General features: G+C 42.3%; 1 non-coding gene across 1 annotated transcript; it reads left to right on the plus strand.

Moving 5' to 3' along the window:
• Positions 1–12,288: 12,288 nt before the first annotated feature.
• LOC140287533 (U5 spliceosomal RNA) lies at positions 12,289–12,404 on the plus strand. The gene has a single exon (XR_011911684.1). It is a non-coding gene; the product is annotated as a U5 spliceosomal RNA (small nuclear RNA).
• Positions 12,405–22,771: the final 10,367 nt, after the last annotated feature.

A 22,771-nucleotide genomic window follows, 5' to 3' on the forward strand; every position in this document is an offset into this window, starting at 1 on the left:
GCAGAAATGGTGAATACATCTTGAGGAAATTATCTGAGAGAAATGGCTGGACCACCAGAGGAGAATTTGTTTATCAGGGGCAGGTTGTGAGAGGATCACATTTGGTTGATTTACTTAAAAACCTTCTGCTCCCTTTTAAAAGAAAAGCCCAAACCATGCAACCAGCAGGCTGGACAAGTTTTCTCAATGTTCTGAATGAACTGAACATACCTTTATCCTCTGTGAATAATCCGCAAGCCCGTGAACAATATCGTCGTCTCAAAACAGAGTCGAGCGGAATAGAGAAAATACCATCTGTAAAACCGAAGAAGAAGATAACCCTCTCCCCACATTTTTTAAGATCTGGACATGGTGAGCGAGACGAGGCTGTAGATGAACATAGTCTGCATAAAAAGATAAAGCCTCCGCGCTGGGTTACCTTTTCACCATAAATTTCTGTAAGAAATGAATAAAATGATACCGTCATTTGTTCTCAATAAAAAATTTGTATTGATTCCAATTTTCAGAGTCTACAGAGTCATCACTTTCATGCATTCACAATTTATAGCACTCTTTGAACATCTGTAAAGAACAGGCTCCGTGATGAAATGAGGTAGCACTGTGCTTTCTGATGCATCTCTGATATTTTTTCACATAGTTAGATACCATCACATCATTTTTAAGAACATCGTCACTGTAGGAGGATAATACTTGCTGCAGAGACATTCCGCACGCCCGGTGGCAGAGGTAATAAACGCACTGCTGACCGCACACGGTGGACAAGGTGTTCTGAAGTTGGCGATTATGGTACGTTATCTTCAGGGATCGGTCTTTCAGAAATGACACAATGTCTGAGGGGTAGTGAGAAAAATCTGGCGGTAGCCCGTAAGAGTCGAAAAAGGTGGCTTGACCGTTCTCCTCCAGAGTCAGAGCTAGCCAATGCTCCCCAGGCATGTGAGAAGGATGTGTGTTCACAATGAAGTAAGCCGGCTTTGTAAACGTTTGTGTGAGCAAGGGGAGTTGGTCACTAGCCCACACGCCACAAAATAGGTCACCCAGTAGATGGTGCAACAGGCTCTCCAGTTGGTGGTTATTCATGCTTACTCTTTTAATAATAGTCCACCAGCACCTGTCTTCTTGAGTTGATCTCCAAAATGGAATCGTAACATGCGTAGACAATGAGGGTTGTGGTGTGAGGTAGCGGAACTCTAAACCTCGCCTCCAGTCTTAAATTCCCATTAGAAACAGGTGACAAGGCGTCGCTATCCTCACCAGGATTGAGATTAAAGATAAACAGCGAGTAACCGTTGTTAAATTCTTCACGTGTGATACTCAGAGGGAGATCTTTTAAATGACGACCTGTCGCTGTGAACAAATTGTAAAATTCCCGGACTGAAATGCCTTGGTTGAACTGAGGCTGGAACGCCTTGGCGGGAACTTGTTTACCATCCTGACAAAGAGCTAGATACTCTATATCCATATGTTTAAAGTTGAAGGGTGACAAGTCCCTTCTTCCCGTAAATGCCTCGTGGTGCACCATACCTAAAACAATATATTTAGGCATCGCTCCCAAAAAGAGATTCTCCTGATTGCATATCCTCGAATTTTCAGGGATGGAGTATGTTTTTACATTCACTCGTGACAGTGGGTAGAGAGCGTTTCCTCTCATTAAGGCCGATGTGTGGCCTAAACGAACAGCGGGGGAGACGGAAACTTTTTTGATAAAAAGAGAGGCTCCTAATATCATTAATCGGTAAGTCGAGTCTCTGGTTCCCATGAGATAGAAGGCCTCACTGGCTCTGGTTAGTTTAACTCTCATATCCACAGAGTTCAGCAGGAGCCTTTCGCAGAAAAAGATATCCCCATGGAGGGGGCCCAATAGGTGTACTTCTCTGGAATTAGCTGTACAGAGAGCCCTCTGGTTTAGCCCACTGTTTGGCCCATTATTGGTTACTATAGAGTCTATGGCGCCGGCTGTGTCTTTACAATAAAGACCAGCGCTGAACTGACTCTTTAACGTGTCTTCAGAAAAGTTTAGCAGAGTCTCGATCATAGCTCTATATGGGTGGGTGGCACTAGACTGTGAAATTAATCTATCACCCAGAGTAACATCGCATTGACTGAATAGTGTATTGAGAGGATAATTGATGAGACCCACAGGTGCGTCGTTCGCCAAGTTTGTGCCGTCTGCATTGGTGATCTTCACGCGTAGATGTAACAAGGTATCGTTGAGATCCAGATACTTTTCACAATCTCCCGGTATAAAAAACTCAATCGGACCATTCTCAGTAATAGCGGATAGAGGCATAATTTCCGTGTAGATCTTATCCTCGATAGAAAGCTGGGTCATAGGGACTGAAAATAAGTCCAGTTCTGCCAGGGTGCACTCAGGGGATTTGTGATGCAAAAGAGCCATGTTTCACTCTCTTTCTCTCTCTATTTATGATTCAGTGGAATATATCCCTGCTCCGTGCAGACTTCCTCCCTTTAGGCTTGATCCTTCCAACTGACTTCTTTCTTTTGAGCGGCCTCACTATTTGTGACCTCCTCACACGTTCACCCGGCGGCCGCTTTCTTGGTCTTCGTGACAGAACCATGATACCCGATCCTTCTTGTCCTCCCGTCTCTGCAGGACCAGAGATCCTTCTCATGGTTTTGCCTATGACATCTGAGGCAATGTTTGTAGCTGCTGTTTTCAGATGAGGCTTAGCTATAGCAAAACCTTTTTTAACAAGGGGGGCTACGAAGCGAAATAATTTTGAAAATATAGAACCTATTCCACGACCGTACATTACAGGTGCTCCATAAAAACCAGGCAGGGTACCTCCGACCTGGTTCTGGTAATAGTTTACAAAGCGGTGAGGATCATCCCTCATGTTTATCTGAACCATGTTGCTTTGTTTTGTCGTCCTCCTCCTGACACAGACACAGACACTGAGGTGACCTCTGACTGAACGTTTGTTTGATAGTGACTAATGAGTCTGTGATCAACCCGTTTTCATATATATATATATATTACCTCTTACTCTCTCTGTGATATTAGAGTGAATGACCATCATTTCATTACGCGTTGTGATATCACGGGTCGGAAGTGTAGTCTCACAACGGTTTTCCCATAAGTAAAATTTACCGGAGTGTTTTGATCCGTTTTAATCTCTATGTGGATGTTTTCAATATGCCTCTTTGCTACAGGTAAATAGTTGACCGGGTTAAAAGTATGCGTAATTATATCGCCAAACTTACCCTCTACTCTAGCTGTTCGCAAGAGCGGGGCATAAGCATCGCCGACTATCTGAGGAGCAACCACATCGCTGTAACAGTAAAGCTGGTAGAAACCTGCTTTTAAATCCATCGGGTAAGGGGCACTCCTTTTATCAAACACGATCCATTTGCCAGGCTCCACACCTAGCATGTAGCTCAGTGGTGGATAAAAACGCAGGTGGTACTGGCCACCTGCCTGATACACGAGTCTATTTTCCACCGTGTTCACGACTAAATAAATATCAGAACCTATTTTTCTAAGGTGACCCTCAATCTCGGCTTTGAGCTGATTCAAATCCTTGAAATGTCCCCATCCTATATTGTGGCGGTAGAAATTTTCCAGCCCCGCTTTCCTCCATTCAAAAAAAGCCTGGTCCTTGGGGGCGTTATGCCATGTGTACGGATAAGAAATCTCCGTCAAGGCAACCTGCCACGAACCTTCCAAATCGATATGCTGGGCTAAATCCACGCGGAAACTGGAACTGGTATTATTCTTAAAGACGTTGAGACTAGCGTTGGAGGGCAGGGTGATATAAAACCCCTCATCCTCCACCGTTCGGTTCATGGTGTAATGTAGCGGGCTAGGAGTAGCGATGGCCCCCTTTATACCTCGTGAAGGTCACTGGCTCTGACCCAGCTGTTGAATTTCTCAGGCCAGTTTTTCCAACGGACAAAAACCTGTTTTACACCCCTTATGTTGCGTCGTTTTAATATCTTCTCCACTTGATACATCTTGTCTTTATTCAGTTTAACTTTTTGAATCTCCTCCGCGTAAAATGAACCTTCAATAGCTTCTCCATCAAAATCTTTGAGTTTGTACACAGGGGGAGATCGTGCAAGCTGCTCGGTCACTGTAAACACTTCGTCTGTAAAACTTTGTTCATATTTCTTGTCAAACACACCTCGCAGTTTAGATATTCTTACAAGATCTCCTTTTTTAAACTTTATCCTTGAGTCCTTGCAGCATCGATCGCGTGCAGAGCCGTACAGGTTCTGAAAAACTTTAAAGGTGTTTTCTAGAGTCACTTCTACAGGCTTCATTTTGATGCTCGTGTGGTAACTGTGGTTGTAACTTTCCACGAGATCCTGCAGGACGTCGACGTATCGACGTGTGTTATTAGCAGTAAAATATCTCCACATCCTGGTTTTTAACGTGCGGTTAAACCTCTCAATCACAGATGCCTTTACCTCGCTCGGAGTAGCAAAATGCACAACTCTGTGGTTCTCTAATAATGCCTTAAATTTTTTGTTAAAAAATTCTTTCCCGGCATCAGTTTGAAGTTTTTTAGGGGTCTCGCTTTCTCTAAAAACAGATTCAAAAGCCTTTACGACCTCTGCGGCTGTTTTTCTCTTCATAGTGCGAACGTAAGCCTTTTTTGAAAACACGTCAATGACGGTTAATAGATAATTATACCCGTCATTGTACTCAGCCAAGGCCTGCATGTCGCAGAGATCTGCTTGGAATTGTTTTAAGGGGCTGGTGACAAAAACTCTGTTTCTCGGAAAATGTATTCTTGCAGGTTTATGTAGAGTATATGCATCTTGCTCTGATAAGAAGTCTTGCACTTTTTCGCACGCGACTTTCTTACCCGTTTCGTCCTGTACAGCTTTACGCAACCTCTCTACTCCCCCAAAACTACCAGGGTGGATAGGATCGTAGAAAACCTTTTTCATTAATCTCGTTTCAGCCATCTCACCTTATACAAACTCTGGCTTGTAATGACAGAAAACACAAAACGCAAGTATATTTCAACCTTTTATTTTTTCTCTAATGTGTAATAATACACACACACACACACACACATACAAATGATCACAAAAAGCAGGAATGCTAGTAATATAGGATTTAAGAAAAGTTAAATGTTATAAAAACATCACACGAATACAATATTAGTCTAAACACATCCGGCTGATGGAAAGAAGGAATGTAACACCCCTCTTTTAACCCTCCCAGAACTTTGTCATGGTTTGAAGCTGCTGCAATTTCTTTACATCATCTCCAATCAACTGCTCGTACATATCGTGTATAGAAGTGTTGATTTGTTTCACCAGAGTTAGTTCGTACAAGTAAGCTTCTGCCACAGCCCTGACTCTGGCATCATCTTCACAAATGTTACGCGCAGTTAGAAGATGTTGAATGGAAGCAACGAATCGTTGATTATAAAGTCTCCGCATCAGAGTGTAGTAATGGTCATGAAAAAAGTCGTCCTCGAGGACATCCTTGCACTGATGTTGGCGTAAACTAGGGTGATCGACACTACACCCGTAGCATGATTCAATCATAAATTTTTTGATGGTCTCGTTCAAGAGGTGTATCACTGCAGTTTTCACAACTTTGATGAAACCTGAGGGGACCCATCCATCAAACTCGTCCTCACCCTCTCCTCCGGCATCCTGAGTGTGTGCAGGGGACCCCTGGCCTGGTGGAAGCTGAGAGTCCTCCATTTCGTTAGATTTAGCTTCCTCCGTTGTTACGGCCACGGTGGATCCTATCGGGTAGAGCGTTAAGCAGCGGTCATCAGGCGCCGAGTTTGAGAACTCGATCTCGAGAGAAGAGGAGGAGTTGGAGGAGAAGAAAGACTCAGACGAAGTCGCTGGTGAAGGAGGGTGATACGGCTCCAGGTAGTATCTGTCGCTGTCTGGTGATCCAAACTGCGGTGATGTGGATGTTGAAGAAGGACTCCCTGTATGCACCAATAGCGACGGAGAAGCATTCTCCAGATCGCGGTCAGCGATCTCCTCGCACAATGTCTTCTGGACGCTAGTTCTCATCCTGTTCCTCGTGTTGATCGGTGTATGACCTGTGCTGGAGTGTGTCCTTATAAACCTGAAGGGGGTGTGGTTATTGAGGTTGAGGAGGAGGGTTCTCAGCGGAGGGAGGTCTACACAGCCAGGGTTTTCTTGACTGCTAGAATCTCACCCCAGTTCTGGCAACTGCGGAACAGCGTGGAAACTCGATCCGCTATATCATTCATCTTCTCCACCCAGGCTGCATGAGGTATTGCTAACAGCGTCCTAAACACACCACAGTCAGAGTTATAGCACTCAAGAACAAAAAGATCCCCGTCTTCATTCTCATTAGATTTCCGGTGGCTTGCACGGAAGAACCAACGGCCTGTAACGCCTGTTTTCGATTGCCACACAGCAGTGAAAACCATCCTTGTTTTGGCCAGCTCAGCATCATCCAGAGGATTCCTCAGTCTCGGACTCTCCAGTCTCGGCCGTTTGGCTGCAGACGTTGCCGGGATTTCTTCGGGTTCTTCTTTCACTGTTAACACCTCCTCAGCCGAGCCCATGCCTCCTTCTCTATGACGCGGTATCGCTAGTTTCAACACTCCCCAGTCGTTGGAAGTTAGCATACCCACAGTGGTCAGAGGTCCCGGCTTCTCACCACCCTCGTCAAGCTGATACAGACAGAGGTCACCTGTTTCATACATGAACACATAGCCCCATCTTCCCCGCAGTCCATAAGGCTCCAGTGACCATTCTTCCCGTAGAGACACGGGCGGCGGTTGCTGCGTTCTGCACAGAAACACCATCCTTTTCTTGGGAGCATTAGGTACCAAGGGCTGATCTTCAATTATCGTTACCGGAGTCTCACAAATGAGAGACCGCAGAGCACACGTCCTCTCCGGGGCCTGCGTAGATTTATCCTCTACACTCACTCTGCTTCTTGTCCTCGGCATCTTGAATCAGCTATCTTTCACCCCAAAGTCGTTCTCTACACACTGACTGTCTCAGGGTTTTTATCCTTTACTCGAAACACCTCCCCTGTCCACCCATTGGCCCTCAAACCTGGGGGTCGAACAATACCCCACCCCACACATCTAATTATTTTCCCATCTTTACCTTACAGGGACCGGTCTTTGAAGCTGTTAAAATGCTGACCGCTTCTACAACTTAACCTTTTCTATTAACCCTAACCCTTTCTCTTATTTAAACATTCAACTAATATATTTCTCACAACCTCCTGACTTTAGCTGTAATCATTCTTAACCCTAGCCATAAACTCCCCCTTCCTTCCTTAGATCTCTTCAACAGATGGCTAATCTATGTCAAACAGAGGTCACACGTCAAAATAGCTTGATCGATCGATAAGAGGTCAAAAGTCATATCCCCAGATGTCAGCAAACGGATGTCAAACAAAGGTCACCTGTCATATTCATTTGATTGATCGATAAGAGGTCAGAGGTCACCTGTCAAAATGAGTTTGAATAAAGGTGTCCTTTTATTTCTCTCGCATTTGATGATGTATAGTCGGGCATTCTCACCCTTTCTCATCAGCTTTTTGCAAATTATGATCTGACATTCACACCTACTTGCAGTCGAAAAGCTCTGCTCCCGCTTTTGATTATGTTTGGTTGGATATTCGAACCTTTTCTTAACTTCTTTTTACATATTTTGGTTGGACGTTCACACCTTCTTGTAGCCGAACACTTCAGCTCCTGCTTTTGATGATGTATGGTTGGGCATTCACACCTTTTTTTTGCCCATTTTTCAGGAATTATGGGTGGACATTCACACCTTGCAGCTGAACACCTCCTATCCCACTTATGCTCATGTGCGGTTTGATTTTCGAAAAGTTTCTTTCATGTTTTCTAGCAATTATTGATGGACATGTAGACCTTCTTGCAGCTGAACACCTCCGCTCCCGCTTTTGATCATACATTGTCAGGCATTCGCACCTTGTCTTACCCACTTTTTACAAACTTTAGTCGAACAGTCACACCTTTTTGCAGCCGAACACCACCTCTCCCGCTTTTGATGATGTATGGTCCAGCATTCTTACCTTTTCTAACACATTCTTCAGCAATTATGGTCGGACATTCACACCTACTCAGAGCCGAACACCTCCGCTCCCGCATTTGATGGTGTATAGTCGGGCATTCTCACCCTATCTCATCAGCTTTTTACAAATTATGATCTGACATTCACACCTGCTTTTGATAATGTATTGGTAGGCATTCGCACCTTTTTTTTACCCATTTTTCATGAATTATGGGTGGACATTCACACCTTCTTGCAGCCGAACACCTCCTCTCCCGCTTATGATCATGTGCGGTTTGATATTCGAAAATTTACTTTCTTGTTTTAAAGCAATTATTGATGGACATTCAAACCTTCTTTTTGATGGTGTATAGTCGGGCTTTCGAGCCTTTTCTTTCCGGTTTTTACAAACCATGGTGGGACTTTCACACCTTCTTGTAGCCGAACAACTCCGCTCCCGCTATTGATTGTGTACAGTCGGGTATTTTAACCTTTTCTTACCCGCTTTTTACCAACTATGGTCGGACATTCACACCGTCTTACAGCGGAACACCTCTGCTCCCGCTTTTGATGGTGTATAGTCGGGCATTCGAACCTTTTCTTACCCGCTTTTTACAAACTATGGTGGGACATTCAAACCTTCTTGTATCCGAAAACCTCCGCTCTCTCTTTTGATCATACATTGTCGGACATTCGCACCTTTTCTTACCCGCTTTTTACAAACCATGGTCGGACTGTCACATCTTCTTGTAGCCGAACACATCCGCTCCCGCTATTGATTGTGTACAGTCGGGTATTTTAACCTTTTCTTACCCGCTTTTTACCAAGTATGGTCGGACATTCACACCTTCGTACAGCGGAACACCTCCGCTCCCTCTTTTGATGGTGTATGTTCGGGCATTCAAACCTTTTCTTACCCGCTTTTTCCAAACTATGGTCGGCTATTCACAGCTTCCTCTCCACCATACTTGTATGGTGGGATATTCACACCCACTTGCATCCGAAGACCTCCCCCCCAAATTTTGTTGATATTTAGTCGGACATTCGCACCTTACCCGCTTTTGGCAAACTATGGCCTTCTTGCAGCCAAACACCTCTGATCTCGCTTTTGATGATGTAAGGTTGGGCATTCAGACCTTGCTTCACCTGCTTTTCACCAAATATAGTCGGACATTCACACCTTCTTGCAGCCGAACACTTCCGCTCCACCTTTTAGTGTTCTATCACACCTTTTTTTCACCGCATTTTATACATTATGGTCGGAAATTTTCAACCACTCTCATCCGAAGACCTCTCCTCCCGCTTTTGTTAATATATTTGAACTTTAGTCGGACATTAACACCTTCTTGCAGCTTAACCACCTCCGCTCCCTGTTTTGATCATGTATGGTCTGGCAATACTACCTTTTCTTACCCATTTGTGAGTAATTATGGCTGGACATTCACACCTACTTGCAGCTGAACACCACCTCTCCTGCTTTTGATGATGTATGGACCGGCATTCTTACCTTTTCTAACACATTTTTCAGCAATTATGGTTGGAGATTCACACCTACTCACAGCCGAACACCTCCGCTCCCGCATTTGATGGTGTACAGTCGGGCATACAAACCTGTTCTTACCCGCTTTTTACAAACTATGGTCGGACATTCAAACCTTCTTGTAGCCGAACACATCCACTCCTGCTTTTGATGATGTATGGTTGGGCATTCGCACCTTTTCTTACCCATTTTTCAGTAATTATGGGTGGATATTCACACCTTCTTGCAGCGGAACACCTCCTCTCCCGCTTATGATTATGTGCGGTTTGATATTCGAAAATTTTCTTTCATGTTTTATAGCAATTATTGATGGACATTCATACCTTCTTGAAGCCGAACACATCCACTCCTGCTTTTGATGATGTATGGTTGGGCATTTGAACCTACTTTTTGCCCGTTTTTCATTAATTATGGGTGGACATTCACACCTTGTCGCAGCCAAACACCTCCGCTCCCTGTTTTGATCATGTATGTTTTGACATTCGCACCTTTTCTCACCTGCTTTTTACTATTGTCGGCCAATCACAGCTTCCTCTCCACCATACTTGTATGGTAGGAAATTCTCACCCACTCTCATCCGAAGACCTCTCCTCCCGCTTTTGTTAATATTTAGTCGGGCATTCGAACCTTTTCTTACCCACTTTTTACAAATTATGGTCGAACATTCACACCTACTTGCAGCTGAATACTTCCGCTCCACCTTTTAGTGATGTATGGTTGGCATTTGCACCTTTTGTTACCCTCTTTTTATACTGATTGCTGAAGATTAAGTTGTTCTTTCTCAAACTACAATTTTTTTTTAATTGTTGAAACTTGATTTGAAGTAGATAAATAAGGAGGACAAACAGTTTTAAGTCACGCTGATAGAAGAAATTAATTTTATAGCAAAATCTGTATTTCGTCATATGTCGAGAGATGCTTATTGCTGAAGAAGTTCTTTCACATTCTACAAAGTACAACGTTGTTTATCGTTGAAACTTGATTAGACATGAATAAATATGAAGGACAAAGCAGTCTTAACTTGGTTTGAGTTAATTAATTCGTTTTATAGGAGAATCCGAATTCGTGCTTATTTTCGGATTCCTGAAGAATGAGTCTGGTTCTTTCTCATAATACAAAGTTTGTTGTTTATTGTTGAAACTTCATCAGAAGCGAAGAAATAAATGAATGCCTATCAACAAATGTGGGATCTAAACTCTACTGCTTCCTCTAAAATAATTTCTTTTCTCAATTCAGAAATGTGTGTGTGTAAGTCACAACACCCGTGACACCAAAACGGCTTTCTTTTCTCTCTTTTCTCTACACTCTGCACTATGAGCACACACACCAAATCAGAAAGGCTTTTTTCTCTCTTTTCTACATTATGGACTGTGGGGACACAAAACCGCTCTCTCTTTTTTTTTTTGATTGTGTGCCAGGGCGTTGTCTCACGTATTAGATTATGCTTAAGATACGAATGGGTTTATCAGTCACATCAGAATCCATACATACTGATCCTCCCGTAATAAAATGGTCGGATCTTATCAAACACATTTTGTTTCTTGTGACAATCAAGTCAGCGAAACAGCGTATACACGTCAAGACACTGAATCAAGTTTGCCACAAGAACTCATAAGTTTGGCAGTATTGCTCTGCCGTCAGCAATCATACACCCATTTTATTTTCGTGAGACGTGCAGGCACCTGTTCATCTACTGTTCTATCACTATGAATTAGTTTATCTATTATCAATAAGGATACTTCTACAACTACTATCAAAGTATGTCCAGACTTCTTATGTTGTCAGTTGCTATATATGAATAAGTGGGTAGCTACTGACAAGCATTAAGCATGTCACACAGCCCAAACATATAACATTTCAGGACACACCACACAGTTAACAACCACAGTGAAGTGTCAAAGCCCAAACATTCAACAGGACACTTACACAACACATTCAAATCAAACAGTCAGACAACATACAAGAACATATACCCCAGCCGGCATTGCTCCCTGCCTATTTTCCTACAGCTCACTATGTGTGCGCACACCTTTATTCACAAACTCTTCAACTTATACTCTTTTACCGAAGCTGCTACAGCTCGATTGGCCGAATACCCTTAGATCCTATTTCGGTGAATTTGACATCTGCCTTACATGTAACAGATTAGCGGTTTAGCAGTTTTAATTTAGTTTGAGTGAAGGAATTCATTTTATAGCAAAATCCGAAATCGTGAAGCACTCATGAAAGTAAGCTTATTCTCGGATTCCTGAAACTTTAGATTTGCTCTTTCTTTTACTGCAAAGTACAACGTTGTTTTTTTTGTTTAAATCTTTCTAGACATGGTAAATATGAACGACAAAGCAGTTTTAACATAGTTTGAGTGAAGGAATTCATTTTATAGATAAAATCCCAAGAGTCTGCAGAGAAAAGAGAGTGAATGCGAAGTAGACTTTAACACGGCTATGGGAGCGAGCCGAGTGTGGGCTAACCGGGAGATTTGCTTGAAAGAAACGCGACACCGAATAAGCGGTCAGAACAAAGCCTCAATACGGGATTCTCGTGGTGTTTTTGTTGCTGCCTTGTCTTTTGCATAGAGTAAAAGACAAGGCAGCCATCGAATAGGGCCCGATTGTTCCTACTTGGTCAGCCGAGGAGCAAGGGGGGGGGGGGGGCAAGCGTCTCAACCAAGCAAAGCTCACCATGGGGAAGGTGGCTATACCAACTAGCCTGATGCCCTGCTCCCGCAGTGACGGATAATCGTACTCTGGTTTCTCTTCATAACATACAAGTCTTTCGCCTTTTACTAAAGACTTCCGTGGAGAGCAGCACTAATGAGTTGTTTCTATTATATTACCGGGAGTTGTGTAAGTGTCCTGTTGAATGTTACATGTTTGGGCTTTGACACGCTTCACTGTGGTTGTTAACTGTGTGGTGTGTCCTGAAATGTTATATGTTTGGGCTGTGTGACATGCTTAATGCTTGTCAGTAGCTACCCACTTATTCATATATAGCAACTGACAACATAAGAAGTCCGGACATACTTTGATAGTAGTTGTAGAAGTATCCTTATTGATAATAGATCACTAATTCATAGTGATAGAACAGTAGATGAACAGGTGCTTGCACATGTCTCACGAAAATAAAATGGGTGTATGATTGCTGACGGCAGAGCAATACTGCCAAACTTTAGAGTTCTTGTGGCAAACTTGATTCAGTGTCTTGACGTGTATACGCTGTTTCGCTGACTTGATTGTCACAAGAAACAAAGTGTGTTTGATAAGATCCGACCATTTTATTACGGGAGGATCAGCATGTATGGATTCTGATGTGACTGATAAACCCATTCGTATCTTAAGCATAATCTAATACGTGAGACAACGCCCTGGCACACGATAAAAAAAAAAAAAGAGAGAGAGCGGTTTTGTGTCCCCACAGTCCATAATGTAGAAAAGAGAGAAAAAAGCCTTTCTGATTTGGTGTGTGTGCTCATAGTGCAGAGTGTAGAGAAAAGAAAGCCGTTTTGGTGTCACGGGTGTTGTGACTTACACACACACATTTCTAAATTGAGAAAGGAAATTATTTTAGAGGAAGCACTAGAGTTTAGATCCCACATTTGTTGATAGGCATTCATTTATTTCTTCACTTCTGATGAAGTTTCAACAACAAACTTTGTATTATGAGAAAGAACCAGACTCATTCTTCAGGAATCCGAAAATAAGCTCTATTTTATGAGTTATGCACGAATTCGGATTCTCCTATAAAACGAATTCATTAACTCAAACCAAGTTAAGACTGCTTTGTCCTTCATATTTATTCATGTCTAATCAAGTTTCAACGATAAACAATGTTGTACTTTGTAGAATGAGAAAGAACTTCTTCAGCAATAAGCATCTCTCGACATATGACGAAATACAGATTTTGCTATAAAATTAATTCCTTCTATCAGCCTGACTTAAAACTGTTTGTCCTCCTTATTTATCCACTTCAAATCAAGTTTCAACAATTAAAAAAAATTTGTAGTTTGAGAAAGAACAACTTAATCTTCAGCAATCAGTATAAAAAGAGGTGCAAATGCCAACCATACATACCTAAAAGGTGGAGCGGAAGTATTCAGCTGCAAGTAGGTGTGAATGTTCGACCATAATTTGTAAAAAGCGGATAAGAAAAGGTTCGAATGCCCGACTATATATTAACAAAAGCGGGAGGAGAGGTCTTCGGATGAGAGTGGGTGAGAATTTCCAACCATAATCTATAAAATACGGTGAAAAAAAATATGTGAATGCCTCATAGAACACTAAAAGCGGAAGTGTTCGGCTGCAAGAAGGTGTGAATGTCCGACTATATTTGGTGAAAAGCAGGTGAAGCAAGGTCTGAATGCCCAACCTTACATCATCAAAAGCGAGATCAGAGGTGTTTGGCTGCAAGAAGGCCATAGTTTGCCAAAAGCGGGTAAGGTGCGAATGACCGACTAAATATCAACAAAAGTGGGGGCGGAGGTCTTCGGATGCAAGTGGGTGTGAATGTCCAACCATAGTTGGTAAAAAGCGGGTAAGAAAAGGTTAAAATACCCGACTGTACACAATCAATAGCGGGAGCGGAGTTGTTCGGCTACTAAAAGGTGTGAAAGTCCGACCATGGTTTGTAAAAAGCGGGTAAGAAAAGGTGCGAATGCCCGACAATGTATGATCAAAAGAGGGAGTGGAGGTTTTCGGCTGCAAGAAGGTCTGAATGTCCAACCATAATTTGTAAAAACCGGGGAAGAAAAGGCTCGAAAGCCCGACTATACACCATCAAAAGTGGGAGCGGAGGTGTTCAGCTGCAAGACGGTCTGAATGTCCATCAATAATTGCTAGAAAACATGAAAGAAAATTTTCGAATATCAAACTGCACATGATCATAAGCGGGAGAGGAGGTGTTCAGCTGCAAGAAGGTGTGAATGTCTACCCATAATTACTGAAAAATGGGTAAGAAAAGGTGCGAATGTCTAACCATACATCATCAAAAGAGGGAGCGGAGGTGTTCCGCTGTAAGACGGTGTGAATGTCCGACCATAGATGGTAAAAAGCGGGTAAGAAAAGGTTAAATTACCCGACTGTACTCAATCAAAAGAGGGAGCGGAGTTGTTCAGCTAAGAGAAGGTGTGAAAGTCCGACCTTGGTTTGTAAAAAGCGGGTAAGAAAAGGTTCGTATGCCCGAATATACACCATCAAAAGCGGAAGCGGAGGTGTTCGGCTGCAAGATATTGTGAACGTCCGACCAAAGTTTGTAAAAAGCAGTTAAGAAAAGGTTCGAATATCTAACCAAATATAATCAAAAGCGGGAGCAGAGCTGTTCGACTGGAAGTAGGTGTGAATGTCAGATCATAATTTGCAAAAAGCTGATGAGAAAGGGTTAGAATGCCCGACTATACACCATCAAATGCGGTAGCGGAGTTATTCGGCTGTGAGTAGGTGTGAATCTCCAACCATAATTGCTGAAAAATGTGTTAGAAAAGGTAAAAATGCCGGTCCATACATCATCAAAATCGGGAGAGGTGGTGTTCAGCTGCAAGAAGGTCTAAATGTCCATCAATAATTGCTAGAAAACATGAAAGAAAATTTTCGAAAATCAAACCACACATGATCATAAGTGGGAGAGGAGGTGTTCAGCTGCAAGAAGGTGTGAATGTCCACCCATAATACCTGAAAAATGGGTAAAAAAAAGGTGCGAATGCCCAACCATACATCATCAAAAGAAGGAGTGCATGTGTTCGGCTACAAGAAGGTGTGAACGTCCAACCAAAGTTTGTAAAAAGCAGTTAAGAAAAGGTTCGAATATCCAACCATACATAATCAAAAGCGGGAGCAGAGCTGTTCGACTGCAAGTAGGTGTGAATGTCAGATCATAATTTGCAAAAAGCTGATGAGAAAGGGTGAGAATGCCCGACTATACACCATCAAATGCGGGAGCGGAGTTGTTCGGCTGTGAGTAGGTGTGAATCTCCGACCATAATTGCTGAAAAATGTGTTAGAAAAGGTAAGAATGCCGGACCATACATCATCAAATGCGAGAGAGGTTGTGTTCGGCTGCAAGTAGGTGTGAATGTCCAGCCATAATTACTCACAAACGGGTAAGAAAAGGTAGTATTGCCAGACCATATATGATCAAAACAGGGAGCGGAGGTGGTTCAGCTGCAAGAAGGTTTGAATGTCCGACTAAAGTTCAAATATATTAACAAAAGCGGGAGGAGAGGTCTTCGGATGAGAGTGGTTGAAAATTTCCAACCATAATGTATAAAATGCGGTGAAAAAAAGGTGTGATAGAACACTAAAAGGTGGAGCGGAAGTGTTCGGCTGCAAGAAGGTGTGAATGTCCGACTATATTTGGTGAAAAGCAGGTGAAGCAAGGTCTGAATGCCCAACCTTACATCATCAAAAGCGAGATCAGAGGTGTTTGGCTGCAAGAAGGCCATAGTTTGCCAAAAGCGGGTAAGGTGCGAATGTCCGACTAAATATCAACAAAATTTGGGGCGGAGGTCTTCGGATGCAAAGTGGGTGTGAATGTCCGACTATATTTGGTGAAAAGCAGGTGAAGCAAGGTCTGAATGCCCAACCTTACATCATCAAAAGCGAGATCAGAGGTGTTTGGCTGCAAGAAGGCCATAGTTTGCCAAAAGCGGGTAAGGTGCGAATGACCGACTAAATATCAACAAAAGTGGGGGCGGAGGTCTTCGGATGCAAGTGGGTGTGAATATCCCACCATACAAGTATGGTGGAGAGGAAGCTGTGAATGGCCGACCATAGTAAAAGGCGGGTGAGAGAAGGTGCGAATGTCAAACCATACATAATCAAAACAGGGAGCGGAGGTGTTCTGCTGTAAGAAGGTGTGAATGTCCAACCATAGTTGGTAAAAAGCGGGTAAGAAAAGGTTAAAATACCCGACTGTACACAATCAATAGCGGGAGCGGAGTTGTTCGGCTACTAAAAGGTGTGAAAGTCCGACCATGGTTTGTAAAAAGCGGGTAAGAAAAGGTGCGAATGCCCGACAATGTATGATCAAAAGAGGGAGTGGAGGTTTTCGGCTGCAAGAAGGTCTGAATGTCCAACCATAATTTGTAAAAACCAGGGAAGAAAAGGCTCGAAAGCCCGACTATACACCATCAAAAGTGGGAGCGGAGGTGTTCAGCTGCAAGACGGTCTGAATGTCCATCAATAATTGCTAGAAAACATGAAAGAAAATTTTCGAATATCAAACTGCACATGATCATAAGCGGGAGAGGAGGTGTTCAGCTGCAAGAAGGTGTGAATGTCTACCCATAATTACTGAAAAATGGGTAAGAAAAGGTGCGAATGCCTAACCATACATCATCAAAAGAGGGAGCGGAGGTGTTCCGCTGTAAGACGGTGTGAATGTCCGACCATAGATGGTAAAAAGCGGGTAAGAAAAGGTTTAATTACCCGACTGTACACAATCAAAAGAGGGAGCGGAGTTGTTCAGCTGAGAGAAGGTGTGAAAGTCCGACCTTGGTTTGTAAAAAGCGGGTAAGAAAAGGTTCGTATTTCCGAATATACACTATCAAAAGCGGAAGCGGAGGTGTTCGGCTGCAAGATATTGTGAACGTCCGACCAAAGTTTGTAAAAAGCAGTTAAGAAAAGGTTCGAATATCTAACCAAACATAATCAAAAGCGGGAGCGGAGGTGTTCGACTGGAAGTAGGTGTGAATGTCAGATCATAATTTGCAAAAAGCTGATGAGAAAGGGTGAGAATGCCCGACTATACACCATCAAATGCGGTAGCGGAGTTGTTCGGCTATGAGTAGGTGTGAATCTCCAACCATAATTTCTGAAAAATGTGTTAGAAAAGGTAAAAATGCCGGTCCATACATAATCAAAATCGGGAGAGGTGGTGTTCAGCTGCAAGAAGGTCTAAATGTCCATCAATAATTGCTAGAAAACATGAAAAAAAATTTTCGAAAATCAAACCACACATAATCATAAGTGGGAGAGGAGGTGTTCAGCTGCAAGAAGGTCTGAATGTCCGACCAATAATTACTGAAAAATGGGTAAGAAAAGGTGCGAATGCCAAATCATACATCATCAAAAGCAGGAGCGGATGTGTTCGGCTACAAGAAGGTTTGAATGTCCAACCATAGTAAGTAAAAGGTGGGTAAGAAAAGGCTCGAATGCCCGACTATATACCATCAAAAGCGGAAGCGGAGGTGTTCGGCTGCAAGACGGTGTGAACGTCCGACCAAAGTTTGTAAAAAGCATTAAGAAAATGTTCGAATATCCAACCAAACATAATCAAAAGCGGGAGCAGAGATGTTCGACTGCAAGTAGGTGTGAATATCAGATCATAATTTGCAAAAAGCTGATGAGAAAGGGTGAGAATGCCCGACTATACACTATCAAATGTGGGAGCGGAGGTGTTCGTCTGTGAGTAGGTGTGAATCTCCGACCATAATTGCTGAAAAATGTGTTAGAAAAGGTAAGAATGCCGGACCATATATCATCAAAAGCGGTAGAGGTTGTGTTCGGCTGCAAGAAGGTGTGAATGTCCAGCCATAATTACTCACAAACGGGTAAGAAAAGGTACTATTGCCAGACCATATATGATCAAAACAGGGAGCGGAGGTGGTTCAGCTGCAAGAAGGTTTGAATGTCCGACTAAAGTTTGTAAAAAGCGGGTAAGACAAGGTGTGAATGCCCGACAATGTATGATCAAAAGAGGAGCGGAGGTTTTCGGCTGCAAGAAGGTCTGAATGTCCACCCATAATTACTGAAAAATGGGTAAGAAAAGGTGCGAAAGCCCAACCGCACATGATCATAAGTGGATGAGAAGATGTTCGACTGCAAGTAGGTGTGAATGTAAGATCATAATTTGTAAAAATCGGGTAAGAAAAGGTAAGAATGCCCAACCATAAATTATCAAAAGCGGCAGCAGAGTTTCGGCTGGTATTTATCAATGTCTAGATAGATTTCAACAAAAAACAACGTTGTACTTTGCAGTAAAAGAAAGTGCAAATCAAAAGTTTTAGGAATCCGAGAATAAGCTTATTTTCATGAGTACTGCACGATTTTGGATTTTATGTATAAAATGAATTTCTTCACGCAAACTAAGTTAACACTGCTTTGTCCTTCATATGTACCCATTTCTACATATATTTCAAGCATAAACTTCCTCATATTACCCTGAATGAGAAAGAGCCACACTTGTGATTAAGCCATACCTCCCTTTTGAGGAGTTCTGCATGATTTGGGATTTTATCTATAAAATTGATTCCTTCACTCAAACTATGTTAAAACGGCTTTTACCTTCATATTTATCAATGTCTTGATAGATTTAAACAAAAAAACAACGTTGTACTTTGCAATAAAAGAAAGAGCAAATCAAAAGTTTTAGGAATCCGAGAATAAGCTTATTTTCATGAGTTCTGCACGATTTCGGATTTTATGTATAAAATGAATTCATTCACTCAAACCAAGTTAAAACTGCTTTTTCCTTCATATTTATCAATGTCTAGATCAACTTCAACAAAGAACAACATTGTATTTTGCAGTAGAAGAAAGAGCAAAACTGAAGGATCAGGAATCCGAGAATAAGCTTCTTTTCATACGTTCTGCATGATTTGGGATTTTATGTATAAAATGAATTCCTTCACTCAAACTAAGTTAACACTGCTTTGTCCTTCATATGTACCCATTTCTACATATATTTCAAGCATAAACTTCCTCATATTACCCTGAATGAGAAAGAGCCACACTTGTGATTAAGCCATACCTCCCTTTTGAGGAGTTCTGCATGATTTGGGATTTTATCTATAAAATTGATTCCTTCACTCAAACTATGTTAAAACGGCTTTTACCTTCATATTTATCAATGTCTTGATAGATTTAAACAAAAAAACAACGTTGTACTTTGCAATAAAAGAAAGAGCAAATCAAAAGTTTTAGGAATCCGAGAATAAGCTTATTTTCATGAGTTCTGCACGATTTCGGATTTTATGTATAAAATGAATTCATTCACTCAAACCAAGTTAAAACTGCTTTTTCCTTCATATTTATCAATGTCTAGATCGACTTCAACAAAGAACAACATTGTATTTTGCAGTAGAAGAAAGAGCAACACTGAAGGATCAGGAATCCAAGAATAAGCTTATTTTCTTATGGGCAAGTGGGAACTGCTTTGTCCTTCATATTTATCAATGTGTAGATGGATTTCAACTTCTTCTACTTCAAAGTCCAATGTTTTTCTTTGTTGAAGTCGATCTAGACATTGATGAATATGGAAGGACAAAGCAGTTCTAACTTGGTTTGAGCAAAGCAATTCATTTTATAGCAAAATCCGAAATCGTGCAGAACTCATGAAAGCAGGCTTATACTCGGATTCCTGAAACTTTAGATTTGATCTTTCTTTTACTGCAAAGTACAACGTTGTTTTTTTTAAAAAAATATTTCTAGACATGGTAAATATGAAGGACAAATCAGTTTTAACATAGTTTGAGTGAAGTAATGCATTATATAAGCAAAATCCCAAATCATGCAGAACTCACGAAATGCTTTTTCTCGCTTTTCACTGCTTTTTACAAACTTTGGTCGGACGTTCACACCTTCTTGCATCCGAACACCTCCGCTTCCGCTTTTGATGATGTATATTCGGGCATTCGAACCTTTTTTTACCCGCTTTTTACAAACCATTGTTGGACTTTCACACCTTCTTGCAGCCGAACACCACCTCTCCCGCTTTTGATGATGTATGGTCCAGTATTCTTACCTTTTCTAACACATTTTTCAGCAATTATGGTCGGACATTCACACCTACTCACAGCTGGACACCTCCGCTCCCGCTTTTGATCATACAATGTCGGGACATCGCTCCTTGTCTTACCAGCTTTTTACAAACTTTAGTCGAACATTCACACCTTCTTGCAGCTGAACACCTCCGCTCCCGCTTTTGATGATGTATAGTCGGGCTTTCGAGCCTTTTCTTACCCGGTTTTTACAAATTATGGTTGGACATTCAGACCTTGCAGCCGAACACCTCCGCTCTCTCTTTTGATCATACATTGTTGGGCATTCGCACCTTGTCTTACCCGCTTTTTACAAACTATAGTCAGACATTCACACCTTGCAGCTGAACCTCCGCTCCCTGTTTTGATCATGTATGGTCTGGCAATACTACCTTTTCTTCCCCCGTTTGTGAGTAATTATGGCTGGACAATCACACATACTTGCAGTCGAACAGCTCTGCTCCCGCTTTTGATTATGTTTGGTTGGATATTCGAACCTTTTCTTAACTGCTTTTTACAAACCATGGTCGGACTTTCACACCTTCTTGTAGCCGAACAACTCCGCTCCCGCTATTGATTGTGTACAGTCGGGTATTTTAACCTTTTCTTACCCACTTTTTACCAACTATGGTCGGACATTCACACCGTCTTACAGTGGAACACCTCCGCTCCCGCTTTTTATGGTGTATAGTCGGGCATTCGAACCTTTTCTTACCCGCTATTTACAAACTATGGTAGGACATTCAAACCTTCGTGTATCCGAAAACCTCCGCTCTCTCTTTTGATCATACATTGTCGGACATTCGCACCTTTTCTTACCCGCTTTTTACAAACCATGGTCGGACTGTCACACCTTCTTGTAGCCGAACACATCCGCTCCCGCTATTGATTGTGTACAGTCGGGTATTTTAACCTTTTCTTACCCGCTTTTTACCAAGTATGGTCGGACATTCACACCTTCGTACAGCGGAACACCTCCACTCCCTCTTTTGATGGTGTATGTTCGGGCATTCAAACCTTTTCTTACCCGCTTTTTCCAAACTATGGTCGGCCATTCACAGCTTCCTCTCCACCATACTTGTATGGTGGGATATTCACACCCACTTGCATCCGAAAACCTCCGCCCCCACTTTTTTTGATATTTAGTCGGTCATTCGCAGCTTACCCGCTTTTGGCAAACTATGGCCTTCTTGCAGCCAAACACCTCTGATCTCGTTTTTGATGATGTAAGGTTGGGCATTCAGACCTTGCTTCACCTGCTTTTCACCAAATATAGTCGAACAGTCACACCTTCTTGCAGCCGAACACTTCTGCTCCACCTTTTAGTGTTCTATGGGGTATTCACACCTTTTTTTTCACCGCATTTTATTGATTATGGTTGGAAATTCTCACCCACTCATCCGAAGACCTCTCCTCCTGCTTTTGTTAATATATAGTCGGGCATTCAAACCTTTTCTTACCCGCTTTTTACAAATTATGGTTGTACATTCAGACCTTGCAGCCGAAAACCTCCGCTCCCTCATTTGATCATACATTGTCAGGCATTCGCACCTTGTCTTACCCCGCTTTTTATAAACTTTAGTCAGACATTCAAACCTTGCAGCTGAACCACCTCCGCTCCCTGTTTTGATAATGTATGGTCTGGCAATACTACCTTTTCTTACCGGTTTGTGAGTAATTATGGCTGGACATTCACACCTACTTGCAGCCGAACACCACTTTTCCCGCTTTTGATGATGTATGGTCCGGCATTCTAGTCTTTTCTAACACATTTTTCAGCAATTATGGTTTGACATTCACACCTACTCACAGCCGAACACTTCCGCTCCCGCATTTGATGGTGTATAGTCGGGCATTCTCACCCTTTCTCATCAGCTTTTTGCAAATTATGATCTGACATTCACACCTACTTGCAGTCGAACAGCTCTGCTTTTGATTATGTTTGGTTGGATATTCGAAACTTTTCTTCACTGCTTTTTACAAACTTTGGTCGGACGTTCACACCTTCTTGCAGCCGAACACCTCCGCTTCCGCTTTTGATGATGTATATTCGGGCATTCGAACCTTTTCTTACCCATTTTTCAGTAATTATGGGTAGACATTCACACCTTCTTGCAGCTGAACACCTCCTCTCCCGCTTATGATCATGTGCAGTTTGATATTCGAAAATTTTCTTTCATGTTTTCTAGCAATTATTGATGGACATTCAGACCTCCTTGCAGCTGAACACCTCCGCTCCCGCTTTTGATGATGTATAGTCGGGCTTTCGAGCCTTTTCTTCCCCGGTTTTTACAAAATTATGGTTGGACATTCAGACCTTCTTGCAGCCGAAAACCTCCGCTCCCTCTTTTGATCATACATTGTCGGGCATTCGCACCTTCTCTTACCCGCTTTTTACAAACCATGGTCGGACTTTCACACCTTTTAGTAGCGGAACAACTCTGCTCCCGCTATTGATTGTGTACAATCGGGTA

Source organism: Leuresthes tenuis, unplaced genomic scaffold (genome assembly GCF_036924035.1).
Source record: "Leuresthes tenuis unplaced genomic scaffold, fLeuTen1.0.hap1 SCAF_142, whole genome shotgun sequence".
Lineage (NCBI taxonomy): Eukaryota > Metazoa > Chordata > Actinopteri > Atheriniformes > Atherinopsidae > Leuresthes > Leuresthes tenuis.